The 22000-nt window shown below is 47.6% G+C and overlaps 1 pseudogene; it reads right to left on the bottom strand.

Moving 5' to 3' along the window:
• Positions 1 to 2771: 2771 nt before the first annotated feature.
• LOC114019778 lies at positions 2772 to 4009 on the bottom strand (annotated as a pseudogene).
• Between the last annotated feature and the right edge of the window lie 17991 nt (positions 4010 to 22000).

The raw sequence follows: 22000 nt of genomic DNA, 5'->3' as shown, positions 1-22000 counted from the left end.
AGATCTGCCTTTCCCCTATAATTAAAGGGTTACAGAGGAAACTGAGGACTTCTGAAGGCAAGTTGAAGGAAAACAAGGATAGTAGCTATGATTAGGAAATCGGAAATGTCCTATTTTTGTTTAAAAAGAAACAAAATTAAAAGAAATAAAATTTAGTCAGATTTCTAGTCCATGAAAATAAAATGGGCTAAAAAATTCAACTGTCCTTATGCTTCAAGGCCTGGCCTGAGGATCCGGAAGGAATCCTTCCTCCAACATAGAGTGTTACCCAGTCGGCCATGGGAATTATTGGCCACTGTTAGGGGCATTGGACTAGATGGGCCCCATTTATATGGCAGGAGTTGGGATAGTGGCCTGATCTGGTATGATAGAACTCCTAGGCAGGAAATTGTATGAGATGGGAGAGTGCTCTGATCTGCCATTGTAGGAGGCAGGTTACAGGAACTGATGGATCAAGCACCTGGTCCCCTCTGAAGGGAAAAGTGTAGTGAATTTCCTTAGGGCCTCCTCACTCTCTCCCTTATTCACATATCCAAAGGTGCCCAAGGACACCAGATGTCACTATTACCCCTTCAATATGGCCAGTACCAGCAGCTATCTGCAAGCAGAGCTGCAAGAGTGTCATGGAGACCTAATGTTAATCTGTTGTTGGCATTGTTGGTTTATTGAATTCTAGTGGAGTTCCTTCTCTGCCACAGACTGCCTGTGTGACCTTGGGCAAGTCACTTAGCTGGGACAGGCCAGCCTCCCTGTGCCTCAGTTCTGCACAATGCAGCTAACAGCACTGCCCTGCCTCAGGGGCATGGTGAGGATAATGGCATTAAAGATTGGGAGGTGCTTAGATACTATAGCAACGGGAGCCCTGCAAGTACCTGAGATGATCCCAAATTCAAATCTGCGTAGGCTTTGAAAATAAATTAACCACAATACTCCACTGGGAAATGGGGCGGAGTCTAACACTCAGAAAATGCCTTTAATTTATTCTTCTGCTCCAGAAACACTCTGAGGGGTTGTCTACACTGGCAACGCTAAAGCGCTGCCGTGGCAGCACTTTAACTTGGCTTGTGTAGTCGTGGCAGAGTGCTGGGAGACACTGTCTATACTGCACTCTATACAGCACTCGAAAAAACCCACCTCCACGAGGGGCGCAGCTACCAGTGCTGGGAGCGCTGTCTATACTGGCACGTTACAGAGCTGAAACTTGCAGAGCTTGGCGGGGGGGGTGACACCCCTGAGCGAAAAAGTTGCAGTGCTGTATAGTGCCAGTGTAGACAAGCCCTCAGGTATACAGATCTGGGAGTGGACAGCTAAGGGAGGCACAGATGCTTCACTCATACCACACTTCTGACCCTTCCTCCCTTAGGGCTAGGCTGTGTCTTTAGCTGTAGTTGTGAGCAGGGGATGGTGTTAACTTCCCCCCAGGCATTGTATCTCTCTCAGCTCTGGGGTTCAGTTCCATTCCTGCTTGCCCCTGGCTCTGAGGTGGGGGGTTAGTAATTGACAGCAAATCGCTACCCCTTACCATTCTGGTTCAATCCCTGTTGGCAGTGAGTAGTGGGGAATGGAGCCAAGTTTTCCCCATTCCTCACCACTCCCTGCTGACTCACAACCAACTTGCCTGGGGGAGAAGTCCTGCTCACCTTGTACACCCAGACCGAAGGTCCATGTAGATGTATCAGGGCAGGGCTTGACTCCCTCTTATTCGTCTGCTTGGGGGGCATAGTGTGAGTCATTGTCTTGCCCTATGATACACGTCTGAGCTAGAAACCCTCCACTGCAGACACCCTTAAGCTTCCCACGTTGTCAACAGCTCAGCTGCCTCACATTCATACACGCCACTGGCTGAGGTTTCACTAACTGAAAGGGGCTGAGGGGTCCAGGCAGGGTGTAAATATGAATTTCATATTGCAAAGAAAGTATGAAGTCATCAAACATACATATTATTTACGTAAAATTAAAAAGTTTATTCTACTCTCAATTCTTCAAACAAATGATACTTCCCCCCCCCTAGCTTTAGCTGTGGCAAAGTCATGAATGATGTCATCGTAATTCAAAAACCTGATTTCATTCTCAATGCTCAAGAGGGATGAAGCACTGAGATGCTCTTGAGTCATGGTGGATCAGAGGACATTTTTGACCCTTATTAGAAGAGAGAAGGAACATTCTCCACTAGTTAGTGATCATTAGTGACAAATACAGCCATAATGCAGTTTCAACGTTTGGGAAATATTCGGCACATTCAAATAGATTTCCTTTTGTCATCTTTTCTCTGCATCCGAGAGTGACGTGAATTCAACAAATTGAAGAAATTCTTTATTAAAATCTACTGGGAAATTGTCTGGGTACTTCTGACACAGATGTTTGATACCATCGCTGACTTTGGAACTTGAAATGTTAGGTGAAAAATTTGTCAGTACACTAAAGGTTTTGTCAATATTTTCATAAGACTCAGTCCGATGTTCTGATGAACTGTTCAGTTTGTTGATGATTGTTATGAAGGTGTTATCTCTGAAGGTCTCCTTGTCAATGAATGAGTGGGCACTTGCATCGTTGCATGTTTTGTGTCTTTTGCGGCATTTGTCTGACTTATACTCATGGTTAGCAGTCCTTGCAGCCCCCTGAATTTCATACTCATCAAAACTATCCCGCATTTGTTGAAGAACAGTTCCAAAACTCCTTATTAGGTTTACAGCAGTGGAAAGGTCAATTTGAGCACTTTGCAAGCTTAGACTGCACTTGCTGAATGGCTGAAGTATATCATTCCAGACCTCTCACAAAATACCGATTTGCAAAGTGCACATTGCATCACTCAGGATCTTCACATCTTTTCTTGTTGCTGATTTTTGAGATACTTCATCCTTGATGCTCTTGAGTGCTTCAAAGATGTTGGGGTATCCCAGAACAACTGCTTTCACAGCTTCAGTGTTGGCACTCCGCTGTGTCCCTGAGAGTGATTTGGATCCTGGGCATCCCTTTGGTAGTGAATCTCTGAGAATCATCCAATGACTGGTTGATGCAGAGAAAAAATTGTACAATTCTTGGACAAATCCAAAAAAAGAAACTGCTTCAACAGAACAATCCACAGCAGACTGGCCAACAAGCCTGAGTGAGTGTACAGCACATGGTATGGAATCAACCAAAGCATTGCGCTCTTTTATCTTTGCCTGCATCCCTGAATATTTGCCACTCATATTACTTGCATTGTCATAGCTTTGGCCATGCTAAAGGCTGATGTCAATCCCATTTTCGGTGAGGAAATCGAGTAGGTACGAGGCAAGTTTCTCCCCTGTGTGGCTGGTGGTGATTATGAAGGTAATGAAATGCTCAACTCGCCCGCTGGGTAGCACATCACGCAAGATGATAGTCAGCTGATCTACATGTGCCACATCCGAGCTGACGGACACTGAAAAATATCCCACATCTTTGATCTCCTCTACTCTGGCTGATAGCGTCTTCTTTGCCTGCAATACAATGAATTCATCACAAATAGTCTTTGATAAATATGATGTGTGGCCTTTTCCACAATTTGCGTTTTCATTGATGTGCTGAGCTAAGAAAGGGTCGAACTTAGCAATTAGCTCTAGAACGCCAAGGTAATTGCCATTGCGTTTCAATCCAACAGTCTCCTCTGAGCCACGGAATGGCAGACCACGCTCAGCAAGAAAAATTATGGTTTCAGCTACACATCTGAGAATGTTCTTCTAATAAGCATGAGCTTCCAAAAATTGGTTTTCCATTTGGGTATCAATTCTGCCACTAACTTTATTTCAGGCATGGTAGCTGCAACTGACAATGTATGCTGCTCACTCATTGCATGATTGGTAATGTGTGCAGTATTCTTCCAACCATTGAAGCCTTCGCAGAACATTCCCCACTTTTTGGTATCAGAAAACAGGCGGCAATAAAAACGGTACACTTTCTTCTTAGAAGGTGAATAGAGGAGCCATTCTTGCTTGCCAATCAGTTTGCTAGGCTTCATATATTCAAACATTGATTTGGTTGTTGTCATCTCGCTTTGTCAATGAAAAGTCAGCATCTAGGTTCATGCATTTCTATGGGCCCTTCTCAGTCCAATATGCAATGAGATCTTGCAAAGTCATGGCCCACTCGCCTGGATCGTTGGAGCAGGATATTTTTGTATTACTATCGCTGGGAAAGTCTTCAGAGGGGTGGGGTGAGACTGCAGCTACAGAAGTCAGAGAAGGCTGCTCCTTTTCATCAGGCGCAGGCTCAGCAGGTTCACTTGGGCTGGTATTCGCCTGGACTTCCTCATCACCAGACTCAGTAGGAGGAAAAACGTTAGGCGAGGAGGAGAACCTTTCAGCACTACATCTTGTCTTTGCCATCTTTCTTTGGCTTCCTCCAATTTCTGCCATCCTCCTTTCTTCAACATTGTACTTTACACTGGACAATAGAAACTATGTTCAATATTGCTTGGCCCATCACCACCATAAATTGAATTCACAGTCTCGATGGATTAATTTGTACAACGCAATATCTCATGAGACAAAAAATTTCCGATGGCCCTGCTACCGTCGCTCAGCTGTTACTTCAATATGGAATGGAAGGCCTAAAAATAGAAGTGCCTAAGACTATAGCCTTCCTAGCCTATGGGTTAATCTGGCCCTGGGTCTAGGTGCTTCCCCATGTGTGGTTAGGCCTGGCAGTGAGGCTCCAATAAAGCCATGCTTGGAGGAATGTGAGGAAAGCTGTTGGGGGGACCCTGGAGTCAGTGCTGAGGAACATGTCTGCACAGAGGTCCTGTTTCTTTAGATGATTTCCCCCCTCCCCATCAGTAAGGCATAGGTGACAGACACCCTGTTTACTGGGAGGAGACTCCTGCTGCGCTGTCAGATTGTGCGGCAGCTCCACAGAGGGTACCTGGCAGACTTTGACCTCCACCCTGCTCTACCCCATGCCAATTGGGTGGGCATGTGCTGCCATCTCTTCACAGTCAGCACCCAGGCTATCACTCAGCACCTCAGTCACTTGATGGGACCAATCACAGGCATCTCTGGATGTTAGCACAGACATCGCTAGGACCGTTGTGCTACACCAATGGAAGCCCATTTGGTGTAAATGACTCCTGGGCTACGAGTCCCTGCCTGGGGTTACCTTTTGCCTATGTCTATCCTGACATGGTACTGGTTAGGTTGCCAGGGGTTGTTTTTTTTACTGAAACGCTCAATCAAAACTGCACCACGGCGGCTCCAGTCAGCACCACTGACCAGGCCGTTAAAAGTCCGGTTGGTGGTGCAGGCAGGCTCCCTACCTGGCTCTGTGCGAGTCCTGGGAAGCTGCCGGCATCTCCTTCTGACTTCTAGGCAGAGAGACAGCCACAGGGCCTCTGCACGCTGCCCTTGCCCCCAGCGCCAGCTCAGCAGCTCCCATTGGCCAGGAACCATCGCTGAGGGGGTGGTGCCTGTAGGCACAGGCAGCGCAGGAACCACAAGGTCATGCCTCTGCTTAGGAGGCCGAGGGAGATGTTGCTGCTTCCTGAGAGCTGCCTGAGGTAAGCGCCATCTGGAGCCTGCACCCTGAGACCCCTCCCGCACCCCAACCCCTGCCCTATCTCTGAGCCCCCTCCTACACCCCAAACCCTGGCCCCATCCCAGAGCCCGCACCCCCAGTCAGAGCCCTCACCACTCCGTGCCCCAATCATCTGCCCCATCCCAGAGCCCCCTCCTGTACCCTTAATCCTCATTTCTGGCCCCATCCTGGAGCCCACACCCATAGCCTGCACCCCATGCCTCAGTTTGCGACCCACACCTCAGTCCCCTTCCCCAGCCCGGAGCCCTCTCCATCCCAAACACCTCATGGAGGGGAGGAGGGATAGCTCAGTGGTTTGAGCACTGGCCTGCCAAACCCAGGGTTTTGAGTTCAATCCTTGAGGAGGCCATTTAGGGATCTGGGGCAAAAATTGGGGATTGGTCCTGCTTTGAGCAGGAGGTTGGACTAGATGACCTCCTGAGGTCCCTTCCAACCCTGATATTCTATGATTTCCAGCCCCACCCGCAGCCAGAGCCCTCATCCCCTGTCACCCCCCCAGCCTGGTGAAAATGAGCAAGAGAGAGGGTGGGGGACAGCAAGCGAGGGAGGATGTGGGGGACAGAGTGAGCAGGGTACGTGGCCTTGGAGAAGGGGTGGGGCAGGAGGCGGGCCAAGGGTATTCGGTTTTCTGCAAATACAAAGGCGAGCACAGCATCTCTAGGGGCTAGATTTTTTTTTGAAGGGCTCTAGGCCCTAAAGATGCAGATAGGCACTCAAAAATCCCACTAAGCACCTGAATACCACTCAAAATCTGGCCCTACATTTCTAGGGTCTCCTCTCATCACAGCTTCCTCTTTAACCCACCACCCCAAAGGAAGAGTTCTCCAGCCTGAGTTCACATGGCTCCAGGTCCTTCTCTTCCCCCCCACCAGCTATGGAGACCAAACCCTGCAGAGCCCCAGCACAGCTCTTCCTCAGGCAGAACTCCCTCTACCGCACAGATGGGGGTGGGGTGGGGGTGGGAAGCAGGGTCCTCTGAGATGTATCAGCGCATGGAATATCTCCCCAAGTGGCAAAGCCCCATCACTGGGGTATTTAAAACTGCTCTTGTGCACTGACTGGGGAGCTTGGCCGATGGGGTCAGTTAGAGAGATCATAGGTCTTTGGTACCTAATGTCTAAGATATGAGTCTGACACCTCACGTGTAGCTAGAGTGGCAATGTGATCCAGTAGATAGGGATCTGCAATTGGATTCAGGAGACCTGTATCCTCTGCCAGTGACCTGCTGTGTGATCTTGGGCCTTGCACCTCGCTTTTCCCCATCTGTAAAATGGGGCTAATGTACCTCACCCCCCGTTGCGGGAGTCACTGGGCAAAGTTCTACAGCCTGTGTTATGTGGGAGGTGAGACTAGGTCATCCTACTGGTCCCTTCTGGCCAGGTGATCTCTGCATGTACCTTACACTTTTACACGAAAACAAGGTCTCAAGTGGGCTGTATAGATACAGCCTACGTTAGGGTTAAACATCTATAAATGGAGTCAATAAATATTTGTTGCTGTCATGTTACTTGAATTGGAATTCTGCATCTCCATGACAGAGGCTGCATTAGGCTGCCGCCCATCCGCCCCAGTCAGCATGCAATATATTATCAGCCTAGACAACTGAAAACTAGTGGTATAAAATATCTGGAAGCTGTGTTTTCATTATGTAAATGGAGCTCTGCAGGAGAATTAATTGATTATTCAGTTACTATGGATCTGTCTCATATCTTGGTGAGAGGAGAGAACCTTATCTTATCAAGGCGCTCCAGTGACAAGATGGTAGCAAAAAGGAAACCCCATCGTTCCCCTAGCCCCTCCAGCACAATGCACAGTATGTTTCAAAGCTTGTGCAAAAGAAATGAAAGATAGAGAGGAGAAAACAATTACCAGGCTTATTGGTGTCCCCATGCTGTGGGTTTAAGGCTTGTAAAGCCTCACTCCTGACTGCAAAGTTAGTGCACACTGTTACCGTTTTGCTCTGAGTAGCATTTTGTTCCCATTTTACACTGATGTAAGTGACCAGGTGAAGTGCAGGGCAATGGAGGATCTGAGCCCCATAGGTGCCACTATGTTCACAAAGGAACCAGAAACGAGACTCCAACTTGGAGCCACATTGTGGGGGAACCCAAACAAGCCTGTTGACTCTCTTCAAGCAAATGGACAGCTGAGAATCTTGCCCATGATCTGGAGTTAAACGGGTCCCTGCTTTGGCACTCCAGTCATACCTATGGATGATACTGGTCTCCAGTGCCTGAATAGCCAGCCATTGGAAATATTTCTATTTGATGGGAGAACTGAATGGCACCACTTTCCTCAGTTCTAGGCTCTCCCTTGCCTAGCCCACACCCTGAACTTCACTGCTCTGGCCTCTACTGACTTGAAGAAGACATTTGGTCACATCAAGGGGCACATGTGGATCAGCCTCTTTGAGAAGTGCTGGCCTGGCTCTTATGCACAAAGGCTGGGAGTGGGATTTGGAGAGCTTTCCACTGGTTTCTTGCATGTTAGTGCCCAGCTGGGGTTGGATTGAGAAAGGGGAGGGGCTGATGGACCATCACTGCACAGCTCCACCTACTCCTACTTTCCTTCCACTCCTGGTAGAGAAGGAGCAAGGAGGTGACTCCATCCTGGAGTGGTTGTGGAGCAGCTCTGATCCCTCTCAGATCTTGTGGTCCAGATTCCTTCACCCTTAGCAGGAGGGAAACTCCCAGCACATAGTCCAACCCCTTGAAGAAAAGTTCGGTCTCAACTAGGAGAATCCAAGGCAAGTGTTCGTTCACTGTGGTTTCAGACATGAGACTGTACCAATTATCTTCTGCACTGTGGGATGTCCTAACTTCTAGGGGCATATGGGAAGGGAGCTGCCTTGTTTTCCTATGTAAATGTGTATCATCCTTAGCTTCTTACAATACAGTTCAGCATGGAGAGCATGTTTTACAGTTAGAAATCCCTCCTCATTTCCCTGAACATCTGCATGCAGCTGGAGGAAAGGGTGGGGATTTGCGTAGGCTACTAGGCCCGGTCATCTGCAAAGGGGAAAAAAAGCTCTGGGGAAAAGAGACATGATGCAGAGAAGGAGGCTGAGAGAAGGAGGCTGCCGCTGTCTGTTGGGCTATCACATGGGATATAATTTACATGGCAGTCTTTACATGGCCAATCTGCTACTTGTGCCCAGAATAAATTTTGTGTAAATAGGGGGAAAAATTGACTGCTGGCCTGAAATTTCATTTTCCATGAACATTTTGAACAAACAAAACTTGGCTTCTGAAAATGTTCAAGAAAAGTGAGTATGGGAAAAAGGCTATGAATGTGGCAAATTGAAATTCTGTTTCTAAATCACCCCCTAATTGTTGATCCTAAAACTCAGGACGATGCATCACTCAGGCTGGACATGAAGGCATGAAACATCAGGGAATAGACTTCATGCCAGGCAAAATGTTCTTGTGATTAAGGCTCAGTACTGGTCATAAAAAGGCCAAGTTTCTGGTCTCTGCTATGCAATGCTACTGTGACCTTGGGCAAGGGACTGAACTAACCTCAATTTCTCTGTCTGTAAAGGGGAGATAACATTTGCCTACCTTACAGCTAGTTTGTGATGCTTAATCCATGAATGTGCCTTGGGACTCTGAAATAGATGGTGCTAGAAAACTGCAAGGTATCTAATCACCACAGGTGGGGAGGTCCTTAAAGGAGCGGGATAGATATAGCCAGTTATGCCTCTGATCCTAATTGGTAATGGGGTTACATTGGGCTAAGAAGCACCAGACCACAAGAGGATCCAAGTCACATGAAGCTTCTTAGCATTCCCATCCCTAGTTCTGCTTGAATGATAAGGTGGAACTGCTAGGACAGGTCCTTTAGCCTGCCTGTGCTCATGTCATTAGCCTAGCAGGTGCTTGAGATTCTCAGCTGGGATAAATCAGTGTAGTTCCATGTAAATGAACAGAGCTATGCAGACTTACACCAGGCGAGGATTCTGCCCAGTATGACGGTAGTGTAAAAGATGTCAATCCATCCTGCACTGGTTATCAGTATCTCTTCATAACATCATCTGAGAGAGGCAAAATGGTGCCTTCTAGGGTTCATTTTTGGAAGGAGTTACACTTAAATCCTTGGTATGCTGCAAAACTGAAATATAAATCGGCTTGTGTTGGCAGAAAGGAGATGCATTGCTGTACCCTTTCTCTTGGCTGCCAGAACAAAGACGGACTTGTTTTGTTCTAAAAAGTAGTGGTATATTGGGAAGGAAAAAAAGTAATATATTCTTAAAATGTTCCTATGTCAGCAAAACTCCTGAAAACCATTCAGCAGATTAATCCTGTAGCTGGCCTAAGAGGAATGGATTTCCAGCCATAACTGAGACTGGGAGGAATTTATTTCCATGTTTCTGTTAACTGAATAAAATAAAAACCATTGCATTGACAGGCATCACCTGGCCTGGAATTCAGATTTCTGGTGTCCAGTTTCAGAGTCTAGTTAAATATTAGACCCAACCAAGCCAGAAAGCCTGATGGGACCAAAACTTTCCAGGGGCCAAACCCAAAGCCCATTGAAATCCAGGGAGTCTTTCCATTCACCATCAGTGGGCTTTGGCTCAGGCCCCAGGAGAAGGTTCTGTAAAAATACTATTGATCTGCTATCATGGTTCTGATTAGATGGATGTGACGTTGCACTCCATATGTTTATGGAATTATGCTTATGAGTGTAAATATAATGTAACTGAAAAATGCCTTATGCAGAAGGTCTCTTGTAAGGTATCATTACAAAGTTTATAATCTGAGTGTTCATCCCATTTGTATGAATGTATCATTCTTCTATCTGAAGCTAGAAATATGAAGTATAACTCTGAAGTCCTATTGTAACTATGCAAAGTGTGGGCCATTAATGGTGGCTTGGAATCTTGATGGCTCCCATTAACTAGGACAATTGGCTGTAAATGGCTCTGTTTACTTGTAAGCCTTCCTGTGTACGTGGGTGCCAGCCAGTGAGTAATGAAGTCTCACAGGACATGTCATCTGGTACTGGAATCCATCTTAATCCTGGTGCTTTTCCATTTAGAAGGAAGGGTGGGAATGCAGAGAGAGACAAAGGATTCCTGCCTTGTGCCAAAGATACAAAAGGGGGTGGAACAGAACAAAGCGGGCTGCCAGTCATGAGAAATACCCTAGTTGCCACCTGAGCTGGAACTAACAAGGAATGTACGGGGGAAAGGATCAGGCCCAGACTGGCAATTTACACCAACAGAGAATTTGGCCCAGAGTATATCGTGCTGTAAATAAGAAATAAGATCCTACTCCTCTTTCTCCTGTTTTATGGCTCCTCTGGATGGCTGGGGAGTTAGGAAGAGGTTAAAGAACAGCAATTCTTACTGTAGTTTGCAACTTACTGGCTCTCGTGTTCCTAAGGTATCGGAGGGACTCATGACACAGGTGGTCATTTTGCTGAAGAATGATCTCTGGAGCTATATGCCTTCAGCACGTAGTCTCATCAGGTATCCTACTAATATTGAATCATAGAACTGGGAGGGACCTCAAGAGGTCTTCTAGTCCAGTCCCCTGCACTCAAGGGAGGACTATGTATTATCTGACCATCCCAGACAGGTGTTTGTCTAACCTGCTCTTAAAAAAAATCTCCAGTGATGGAGATTCAACAGCCTCCCTAGGCACTTTATTTCAGTGTTTAACCACCCTGACCAATGGAAGTTTTTCCTAATGTCCAAGCTAAACTGCCCTTGCTGCAATTTAAGCCCATTGCTTCTTGTCCTATCCTCCGAGGTTAAGGAGAACAATTTACCTTCCTCCTCCTTGTAACAACCTTTTATGTACTTTGAAAACTGTTATCATGTCCCCCCTCAGTCTTCTCTTCTCCAGACTAAACAAACCCAATTTTTTCAATCTTCCCTCATAGGTCATGTTTTTTAGATCTTTAATTATTTTTATTGCTCTCCTCTGGACTTTATCAAACATCTCTCCTGAAATGTGGTGCCCAGAACTGGACACAATACTCCAGTTGAAGTCTTATCAGTGCAAAGTAGAGTGGCCAGGGGCATGTTTAGGAGGCCTCTGGAAATTGCCATAAATTAGAGCAACCACATTGGCCCCCTGCAGCCAAGAATCTGGGCTTAAAGCCATTTTTGTCCCTGTCCCCCTGCAGCACAGCACAGCATAAGACCTGTTGTCTTTCAAATTGGATGCAAAACTGAGGTCACGGGTGTCTGTGGTCATTAAAAATCCCCTAGCACTGTCTGTCAGGGCAGAGATGTTAACCTTGGTTTCCTGGCAAAACTGCAATGGATGTAATTACAAAACCAAAATCCCCCTGCAATTGCAGCTGATCGGCTGTTCTCCCTTCTCCATCCTAAAGTGCTGAGACGCATGGCTTTGTTTTCACATATCTTCGTCTCCTTCAGCTGAGTTATGGGCTGTTGTCACTTCCTCTTTGAAAGGATTCATGAGAAGTAGAAAGGGTCTGGAAAAAGACAGAGTTGGAGGAGCCTAATCAATGTCTACTGAGGTCAAGGAAAGTCTTTCCCTTGACTCCAGTTGACACTGGCTCAGGCCCTAAACTGTGATGTTTGCCATGAGTGCACTATGCGTAGTACCTGATCCAGTGTCAATTGGCGTCAACTCTGAACCCATGGCAACCTGAAGAGTGGATTGTAAGAATATTAAAGTCACCCCAGCACTAGCCATCAGACAGATTGTGTTGTGCACTGTAAAATCATGACATGTCACGTTGGAAAAGTGGAGGCCTTGTTTTAGTGTGGTGAGGTTCCGGAGGCCTGGATCAAGGGTGCCGGGTTTCTGGTAGTCTCAGTTAAAGATGGCATTCAGGAAGCATCAAAACAAATTGTCCCACGTTGCAAAAATTAGTTTACCTGCTCTAGGTGCAGTCTTTTCTCCTGAGTCAAGAGGGAGTTACATGTCCAACCGCCACTTATGTCTTTGAAAATTCCCTCTACATATATGCTATACCTTAGGAGCATACCTATAGGAGAAGTGTGTTACAAAATGCTATATATATATATATACATCAAACGACTAGAAAAAAGGATACTGTATTAGAAATGGTTCATGAGCATGTAACTAAAGGCTGTATCATATGCATATGTACAAGGGGAGTTTGCTCATTCCACCTTGACTTCAACATTTCCTGACTATCCCAGTGCTTACTTGTGCAACCTTAATCAAAATAGTCTCTCATTGCATTTTGCTGTTCTCTCCATCTGCTTAGTGCTGAGGCCCTGATCTAGCAAGTTGACTCAAGCACATGCTTGATATGGAAGGGAGGAAAGATACTCTGGTTGTTATGGTGCTAGCCTTGCACTTGGGAGACCCACCAGCAATACCCGCCCTTGCCACAGATTGTCTGTGTGACCTTGGGTGAATCATCTATCCTTTCTATGCCTCTCTTCCCCATCTGTGTTAATGAAGCCAGAGCATCTGCAATGGCAGACATACCGCTGGGCAGCTGGAGGAACAATTAAAAGGGGCTGACTAGACGAATCCCTGCAAACAGTATTTAGACGGATAACTTGGGGGACTTAATGACATAGGGCACATGCATAGAATAGCTCAAGAGAGACCAGTGGGGGAAACTTGCCTGTGCCCTAAGCAACATCTGACAGCATGAGAAGGATTCAGATGAAGATTCAGAAAAATGGGGATTATGGCTGTTCCTTACCTCACGGGGGCGTTGGGAAGAGAAATACATCAAAGACTGAGATGGTAATGGTTACAGAGAACAGACGCACAGAGCATTTGGTTCTGTAATGATGCATAGGGTAATAGCAGTAAGAGTATTTCCATTGAAGACAGTGGCACAATAATTAAGTGCTTAAAGTTAAGCATCTGTGTGGTGCATCAGAGTCTAACAGTTTTCTTCACCCTGGAGAGGTGCACTTGGACAGGGCCCTGGGGTTCCACCAGGGGAAAATGGGAGGAAAAAGGCTTTGGAATATCCTAACTGAAGTGTCTGAATCAAACAGATATTTGGAGTTATTGAGGGCCCCTCCCCCACCCCCACTTAAAATAAAGCATACACCCTCATTTCTAACAAACAGGTTTGCTATCGGAGTCTATTTTTAAGCTAATTACTGGGTATCTGTAGCTGTTCCAATGTCAACTGTCGGTTTTGTTTCCTTGTCGGCAGTAAACTCTTGGCAGGATTGTGCACCAGAGGTTTACTCCTTCCAGGCTATAATTGCACAGCACAGAAATTATCATTTGCTGTACGATTGGCTTCACTGGTTTCTCCTTTTGAGCCTGTGGTTTGGGAGCTGGACTTGTCAGTCCCCTTGAAGCACTTCCTATATTGCATGTAGCAGTGTTGTGGCACATTATGCTGGTGAAGGCAATGCACTGGGTAGCAATTAAACAGCACCAAAGACAAAAGGAGCGAGAGGAGAGATGGAATCTAAAAGAAAGTCAACACATGCTCATTGCTTATGTGTGTTGGGCTAGTGCTTGGGAATCCCGATCAAAGCCCCATTGGGCCAGGTCCTGTACTAACAAGTAATATAGACAGGCCTGCCCTAGAGAGCTGATGGACCAGGGACGGTCCACCACCGAGACACTGGTTATTGAGGGAGGAGAGTTGCTGGAGCTTTTCCCTACTGGGCTGTTTGTTGACTGCTCCATGCCGTCTTAGCTCCCTAGAGCTGCTTTCTGGTACTACCACAGTGGCTCAGTTCTCAGGCCACACCCCATCCCAGCTGGAGGAGCAGGTAAGGGAAGTCCTCCAGCTGGGCCGGAAGAATCTGATTTGGGTGCCAAATCGGAGTCGACGGAATTCTTGGGGGTCAGGCTGAACCTCTGCCTTCAGGAATCTCCACATCCCCCGTCGTAGCCTGCCCACATTCAGGATAGACACAGCTGCTAGCCTCTTCCTTGCCCACTGTGGTCTCACATCACATCCCTCTGTTGTCTCCCAATTGCCGGTAGCTTCAGCACCCTGCACCACTCCTCCCCATCTACATCTCTGTGCTCTTCCCCAGTCCCTTCACTTGGCCAATGATGGCAGCTCATCCCTCTATCTGTGTCTCATTCTCATCTCCATGCCTTCATCCACCCCCTCCTATCTTAGTATGCCAGGCATCGATCCACCATCTAATCTTTGTCCTTCTCTTTGACAGCAAGCTCCGTTGGGCAGGGACCACACACTTGTGCCTTATGCAGTCCGAAGCACACTTGGGGGCTTGCACATAACCGCTGTGTTGCAAGTCTGTGTGTATACAGTCAATCCAGATATGGTCTGTCCTCTGCTGGTTAAACTGCATGTGGCACGGCACACAGGGCCTTTTGCTCCAGAAAACCAGGCTCCTACCTGAATTAAAGGATAACCTCCCTACACTTTACTAACAGGACCTGATTGAAGACCCACGTAGTTCACTGAAAGACTCCACAGGGCTAGAATATGTGACATTCAATTGATTTTTGTTACTAGAGTTTAGAAGAACAATTTTTTGGCTTTAGTTCACAGCATTCTGTTCTCTTGTTCAGCTTTGCGTTTGGGATAATAAGTCTAACTAACAAACTAGTCTCTACCAAGGCATGCAGGAAGTGGTACAATATCACAAAAGCAGGTTAGAGGAATACACTCAGACACTAACTGATCCAGCTAGTCTAGACTCACTCAAGAATATTAGCAGCAGCCAGGGGCAGGGCTGCAGAAGGGGGTAGAGAGTAATGCATATGGAGGCAGCAATAAATGTCCTTTAATACTTCCTTTGGCATAAAAGTGAGGAGAGATGGACTGAGAGGATTGGGGGCAGGGAGAGTGGGTTTCTTACTGACTTGGACCCTGATCCTTCCCGTACTTAATATGATGCATACTCCTGGTTCTACTACCATCAGTAGAACTCCATAGTAAAATGTGCATCTAAGGGTTTGCAGGATCAGGGTCTGGACTTGCAAGGGTGGGATGTCCTAAAAGGCAGGTGGCATGAACAAAGTTCACCATGAGCTTGAAGAGGGAGCGGGAGACTCAAATACAGTCAAGACTCTACAATGATACAGGCTCTGTTCAATTCTCCACCAGTGTAGTGTGAAGCTTACCTCACCCATCCAGTAGAATCGTGTAGCTGTGATTTGCTCCCTGTCAGGGCCCCTCTGCAAAGTGCCCGAGTTCGTCACAGCGCACACAGATGGTGAGAGTCTAGCACAACGTGGTCCTGATCTCAGTTGGGACTCCTAGGTTCTACCATAATACACCTAATAAATAAGAACAGGGGGTAGGGAATGAAGTTCTCAGTACAAGGGAAGGTACTGGGCCCAAGAGTGGCTGAAAACATGGGAATTCCCATCTTGGAGTCTTCACATTTTATTTTGACAAAACTATTCAAAATGCAAAATTCCATATAAAATGGAATTGTATTTTTTCCCAGTGTTTGCCCCACTTCTCTATCTTTCGTTCTAACATCTGTGTGGAAGGCTTTTGTCTCATTAAGAAGCCACTTTTCATCAAGCTTTTTAGTGGGGACTTTTCGGTGTCTTGTGGTTCACCTTTCCAGTTGGAGATATCGCCGTCAGCGGAAAGGCGCTAGGTGCGGACCGGCGAGGGGTGCTGATAAAACAGCTATCCAAAGAGATTCACCCTTTCTGTAGGTGGGGGTTCAGGAACCATTTGTTTTCTGTATTCTGCAGCTGACTCTCTTATTCCAGGAACTTGCCCAATAGCAGGGATTGGACTGTTGAGAGGAAGGATGGTCCAGCTGTTCAGGCACATACTAGGGACTCCGAGACTTGTGTCCAATCCCCTGTTCTACCACAATCGCCATGTGTGACCTTGGGCAAGGCACGTCATCTCTCTGTGCCCGAGTTTCCCATCTGTGCAATGGGGATAATAGACCTGCCCTGCCTCCCAGGGCTGCTGTGAGGATAAATACATTAAAAATCGTGAGGTGCACAGATACGACAGTAATGGGAGTTAGGGTACTACCTTAGATGTGCATTAATATGGTTACACTCTAGGGCCATTTAACTAACTTCCCTCACATCTCTCATTCTGTGACAGCAACACTAAGCCAGAGGTGGCTGACGGAGGAGCAAGCAAAAAATAACGCCTGTACTGGGAATTAAGGAAGTTCCAATGTAAACACTCTCTGTCTGGCTTTTTCAAAGAGCTGGATAGACTTGTGACCCAGGACTGCCCCTGTAGTTGTGCACACTGAGAGAAATGTAAACCAAGATCAGTTTTTGCAGTGTTAGCTGGTGGGGACAGGGAGCAAGAGAGAATGCCCTCCTCACCCTGTGGAGCACTGCCTAAGGGGGCAGGTACACCATGGGTTTTTCCTCCTGCCTCTGAAATGTCAGATACTGGCCACTCTGAGGCCAGGTACCAGACTGGTTGGACCAGTCATTGGGTGTGGTGAGCACTGTGCCAGACAGCAGCAGGAATCGCCAATCCCCTCATGCTGCGTTCCTACTCTAAACCTACCTATACCCCTATAAGACTCAGCGTATGTCTACACTACGAAATTAGGTTGAATTTATAGAAGTCGGTTTTGTAGAAAGAGTTTTTATACAGTCGATTGTGTGTGTCCCCACACAAATGCTCTAAGTGCCTGTAGTCGGCGGAGTGTGTCCATAGTACCGAGGCAACTGTCGACTTCCAGAGCATTGCACTGTGGGTAGCTATCCCACAGTTCCCGCAGTCTCCACCGCCCATTTGAATTCTGGATAGAAATCCCAGTGCCTGATGGGGCTAAAACATTGTCGCGGGTGGTTCTGGGTACATATCGTCAGGCCCCTGTTCCCTCCCTCCGTGAAAGCAAGGGCAGACAATCGTTTTGCACCTTTTTTCTTGAGTTACCTGTGCAGACTCCATACCATGGCAAGCATGGAGCCTGCTCAGCTACCCGTCACTGTATGTCTCCTGGGTGCTGGCAGACGTGGTACTGCATTGCTACACAGCAGCACTTTATTGCCTTTTGGCAGCAGACAGTGCAGTATGACTGGTAGCCGTCGTCGACGTAGTCCTGGGTGCTCTTTTAACCGGGCGCCTGGGCAAACATGGGAGTGACTCAGCCAAGTCATTTCCCTTGTTTCGTCTTGTGGTGATTGAGTCCTACCGGCAGTGCACTGTCTTTTAATCTGCAGCCAGCAGAAGACGATGGCCAGTAGTCATACTGCACCGTCTTCTGCCGAGCACCCAGGAGATGATGACGGCTAGCGGTCGTACTGCACAGTCTGCTGCCAGCAAGATGTATAAAGATAGATGAAGTGGCTCAAAACAAGAAATAAACCAGATTTGTTTTGTGTTCATTTTCTCCTCCCTCCCTCCGTGAAATCAACGGCCTGCTAAACCCAGTTTTGAGTTCTATCCTTGAGGTTTTGAGTTCTATCCTTGAGGGGGCCATTCAGTTTCTCGCAAAGCCACCCCCTTTGTTGATTTTAATTCCCTGTAAGCCAACCCTGTAAGCCATGTCATCAGTCACCGCTCCCTCCGTCAGGGCAACGGCAGACAATCGTTCTGTGCCTTTTTTCTGTGCAGATGCCATACCATGGCAAGCATGGAGCCCGCTCAGATCATTTTGGCAATTAGGAGCACATTAAACACCACACGCATTATCCAGCAGTATATGCAGCACCAGAACCTGGCAAAGCGAAACCGGGCGAGTAGGCGACGTCAGTGCGGTGACGAGAGTGGTGAGAACATGGACACAGACTTCTCTCAAACCACGAGCCCTGGCAATGTGGGCATCATAGTGCTAATGGGGCAGGCTCATGTGGTGGAATGTCAATTCTGGGCCCGGGAAACAAGCACAGACTGGTGGGACCGCATAGTGTTGCAGGTCTGGGACGATTCCCAGTGGCTGCAAAACTTTCGCATGCGTAAGGGCACTTTCATGGAACTTTGTGACTTGCTTTCCCCTGCCCTGAGGCGCAAGAATACCAAGATGAGAGCAGACCTCACAGTTGAGAAGCGAGTGGCAATAGCCCTGTGGAAGCTTGCAGTGCCAGACAGCTACCGGTCAGTCGGGAATCAATTTGGAGTGGGCAAATCTACTGTGGGGGCTGCTGTGATGAAAGTAGCCAACACAATCAAAGATCTGCTGATATCAAGGGTAGTGACCTTGGGAAATGTGCAGGTCATAGTGGATGGCTTTGCTGCAATGGGATTCCCTAACTGTGGTGGGGCCATAGACGGAACCCATATCCCTATCTTGGCACCAGAGCACCAAGCCGGCGAGTACGTAAACCGCAAGGGGTACTTTTCAATAGTGCTGCAAGCACTGGTGGATCACAAGGGACGTTTCACCAATATCAATGTGGGATGGCCGGGAAAGGTACATGACGCTCGCATATTCAGGAACTCTGGTCTGTTTCAAAAGCTGCAGGAAGGGACTTTATTCCCGGACCAGAAAATAACCATTGGGGATGTTGAAATGCCTATAGTTATCCTTGGGGACCCAGCCTACCCCTTAATGCCATGGCTCATGAAGCCATACACAGGCAGCCTGGACAGTAGTAAAGAGCTGTTCAACTACAGGCTGAGCAAGTGCAGAATGGTGGTCGAATGAGCATTTGGATGTTTAAAAGTGCGCTGGCGCAGTTTACTGGCTTGGTTAGACTTCAGCGAAACCAATATTCCCACTGTTATTACTGCTTGCTGTGCGCTCCACAATATCTGTGAGAGTAAGGGGGAGATGTTTATGGCAGAGTGGGAGGTTGAGGCAAATCGCCTGGCTGCTGGTTACGCACAGCCAGACACCAGGGCGGTTAGAAGAGCACAGCAGGGCATGGTGTGCATCAGAGAAGCTTTGAAAACCAGTTTCATGACTGGCCAGGCTACAGTGTGAAAGTTCTGTTTGTTTCTCCTTGATGAAACCCCCCGCCCCTTGGTTCACTCTACTTCCCTGTAAGCTAACCACCCTCCCCTCCTCCCTTTGATCACCGCTTGCAGAGGCAATAAAGTCATTGTTGCCTCACATTCATGCATTCTTTATTAATTCATCACACAAATAGGGGGATAACTACCAAGGTAGCCCAGGAGGGGTGATGGAGGAGAGAAGCACCAGGAGGGGTGGTGGAGGAGGGAAGGACAAGGCCACACAGCACTTTAAAAGTTTAAAACTTTAAAACTTATTGAATGCCAGCCTTCTGTTGCTTGGGCAATCCTCTGGGGTGGAGTGGCTGGGTGGCCGGAGGCCCCCCCACTGCGTTCTTGGGCGTTTGGGTGAGGAGGCTATGGAACTTGGGGAGGAGGGTGGTTGGTTACACAGGGGCTGTAGCGGCAGTCTGTGCTCCTGCTGCCTTTCCTGCAGCTCAACCATACATGGGAGCATATTAGTTTGATCCTTCAGCAGCCTCAGCATTGAATCCTGCCTCCTCTCATCATGCTGCCGCCACCTTTCAGCTTCAGCCCTCTCTTCAGCCTGCCACTTACTCTCTTCAGCCCGCCACCTCTCCTCCCGGTCATTTTGTGCTTGCCTGCACTCTGACATTGTCTGCCTCCATGCATTCATCTGTGCTCTGTCAGTGTGGGAGGACAGCATGAGCTCAGAGAACATTTCATCGTGAGTGCGTTTTTTTCACCTTCTAATCTTTGCTAGCCTCTGGGAAGGAGAAGATCCTGTGATCCTTGAAACACATGCAGCTGGTGGAGAAAAAAAAAAGGGACAGTGGTATTTAAAGAGACACATTTTATAGAACAATGGGTACACTCTTTCACGGTAAACCTTGCTGATAACATTACATACATAGCACATGTGCTTTCTTTCCAAGGTCGCATTTTGCCTCCCCCCAGCGTGTGGCTAGCCCCTCCCGCCTCCCCATGGCTAACAGTGGGGAACATTTCTGTTCAGCCACAGGCAAACAGCCCAGCAGGAACGGGCACCTCTGAATGTCCCCTTAAGAAAAGCACCTTATTTCAACCAGGTGACCATGAATGATATCACTCTCCTGAGGATAACACAGAGAGATAAAGAATGGATGTTGTTTGAATGCCAGCAAACATACACTGCAATGCTTTGTTCTACAATGATTCCCGAGTACGTGCTACTGGCCTGGAGTGGTAAAGTGTCCTACCATGGTGGATAGAATAAGGCTGCCCTCCCCAGAAACCTTTTGCAAAGGCTTTGGGAGTATATCCAGGAGAGCCACGAATGCCAGGGCAAATTAATCATTAAACATGCTTGCTTTTAAACCATGTAGTTCTGATAGCACGGATTCCTCTCCTCATAGAGCGATCAGATCCTGTACCTCTCGTTTGGTCCATGCTGGAGCTCTTTTGCGATTCTGGGACTCCATCATGGTCACCTCTGCTGATGAGCTCTGCATGGTCACCTGCAGCTTGCCACGCTGGCCAAACAGAAAATTGAAATTCAAAAGTTCGCGGGCCTTTTCCTGTCTACCTGGCCAGTGCATCTGAGTTGAGAGTGCTGTCCAGAGCGGTCACAATGGAGCACTCTGGGATAGCTCCCGGAGGCCAATACTGTCTAATTGCATCCACAGTACCCCAAATTCGACCCAGCAAGGCCGATTTCAGCGCAAATCCCCTTGTCGGGGGTGGAGTAAGGAAATCGATTTTAAGAGCCCTTTAAGTCGAAAAAAAGGGCTTCGTCTTGTGGATGGGTGCAAGGTTAAATTGATTTAATGCTGCTAAATTCGACCTCAACTCCTAGTGTAGACCAGGGCTCAGTGTGCTGCAGGAGTGACGTGAGAGAAACAAGCATCCTGTGACCCTTCCTGCTGAGCAGCATCCCCTGCAGGCACAGCAATCCCTTTGTGTTACAATGGGGATGCAAAGCCTTGGTGCTGATGGGACGAGACAGGATTCTTCACGGCACTTACGTGTCTCCCCCAAAAACATCCCAAATGACACAAGCATCTCAGGGAAACAAAGAATCAATCCACATGTTTCACTGGCTGCCCCTCTCTTGGTCACTTTGATGTTTGTTCCTAAAGTTTGGATGAGAGAGGCCCGCTTAGTATTGTTTATGCAGTTGGGTTAAGGATGTTCTTCAGGGGATTTGAAATTGGCTTGTTTTGTTTCAATAACCCTTGATTCTTTGATGGCCTGGATCCTTGTGGCGACCACAGTAATAGCCTGGAACTCTAGTTTTCACTACTGTAGAGGGAGCATTTTGGACTACAGAACATTTGTTGAGGGGAAGTGAAAATCAAACTAGAAACACTGCTGTGGGAAGGCATGCATAGAATATTCTCCATGCGGTCACTTGGGAGAACATCTTGGGACAGGAAGGAGGACAGAGACAGGGCTTCCTGCCTAGACACAATATAGAAATATGTAATCACAATGGTATATATAAGGAGTTACAGCAATGGACTAGAACAGGGGTGGCCAACCTGTGGCTCCGGAGCCACATGCAGCTCTTCAGAAGTTAATATGAGGCTCCTTGTGTAGGCACCGACTCTGGGGCTGGAGCTACAGGTGCCAATTTTCCAGTGTGTCAGGGGGTGCTCACTGCTCAACCCCTGGCTCTGCCACAGGCCCTGCCCCCACT

This window comes from Chelonia mydas, chromosome 8 (genome assembly GCF_015237465.2).
Source record: "Chelonia mydas isolate rCheMyd1 chromosome 8, rCheMyd1.pri.v2, whole genome shotgun sequence".
In the NCBI taxonomy this organism is placed as follows: Eukaryota; Metazoa; Chordata; order Testudines; family Cheloniidae; genus Chelonia; species Chelonia mydas.
The sequence above is the reverse complement of the archived record's forward strand: the minus strand, read 5'-3'. Positions and strand labels throughout refer to the sequence as shown.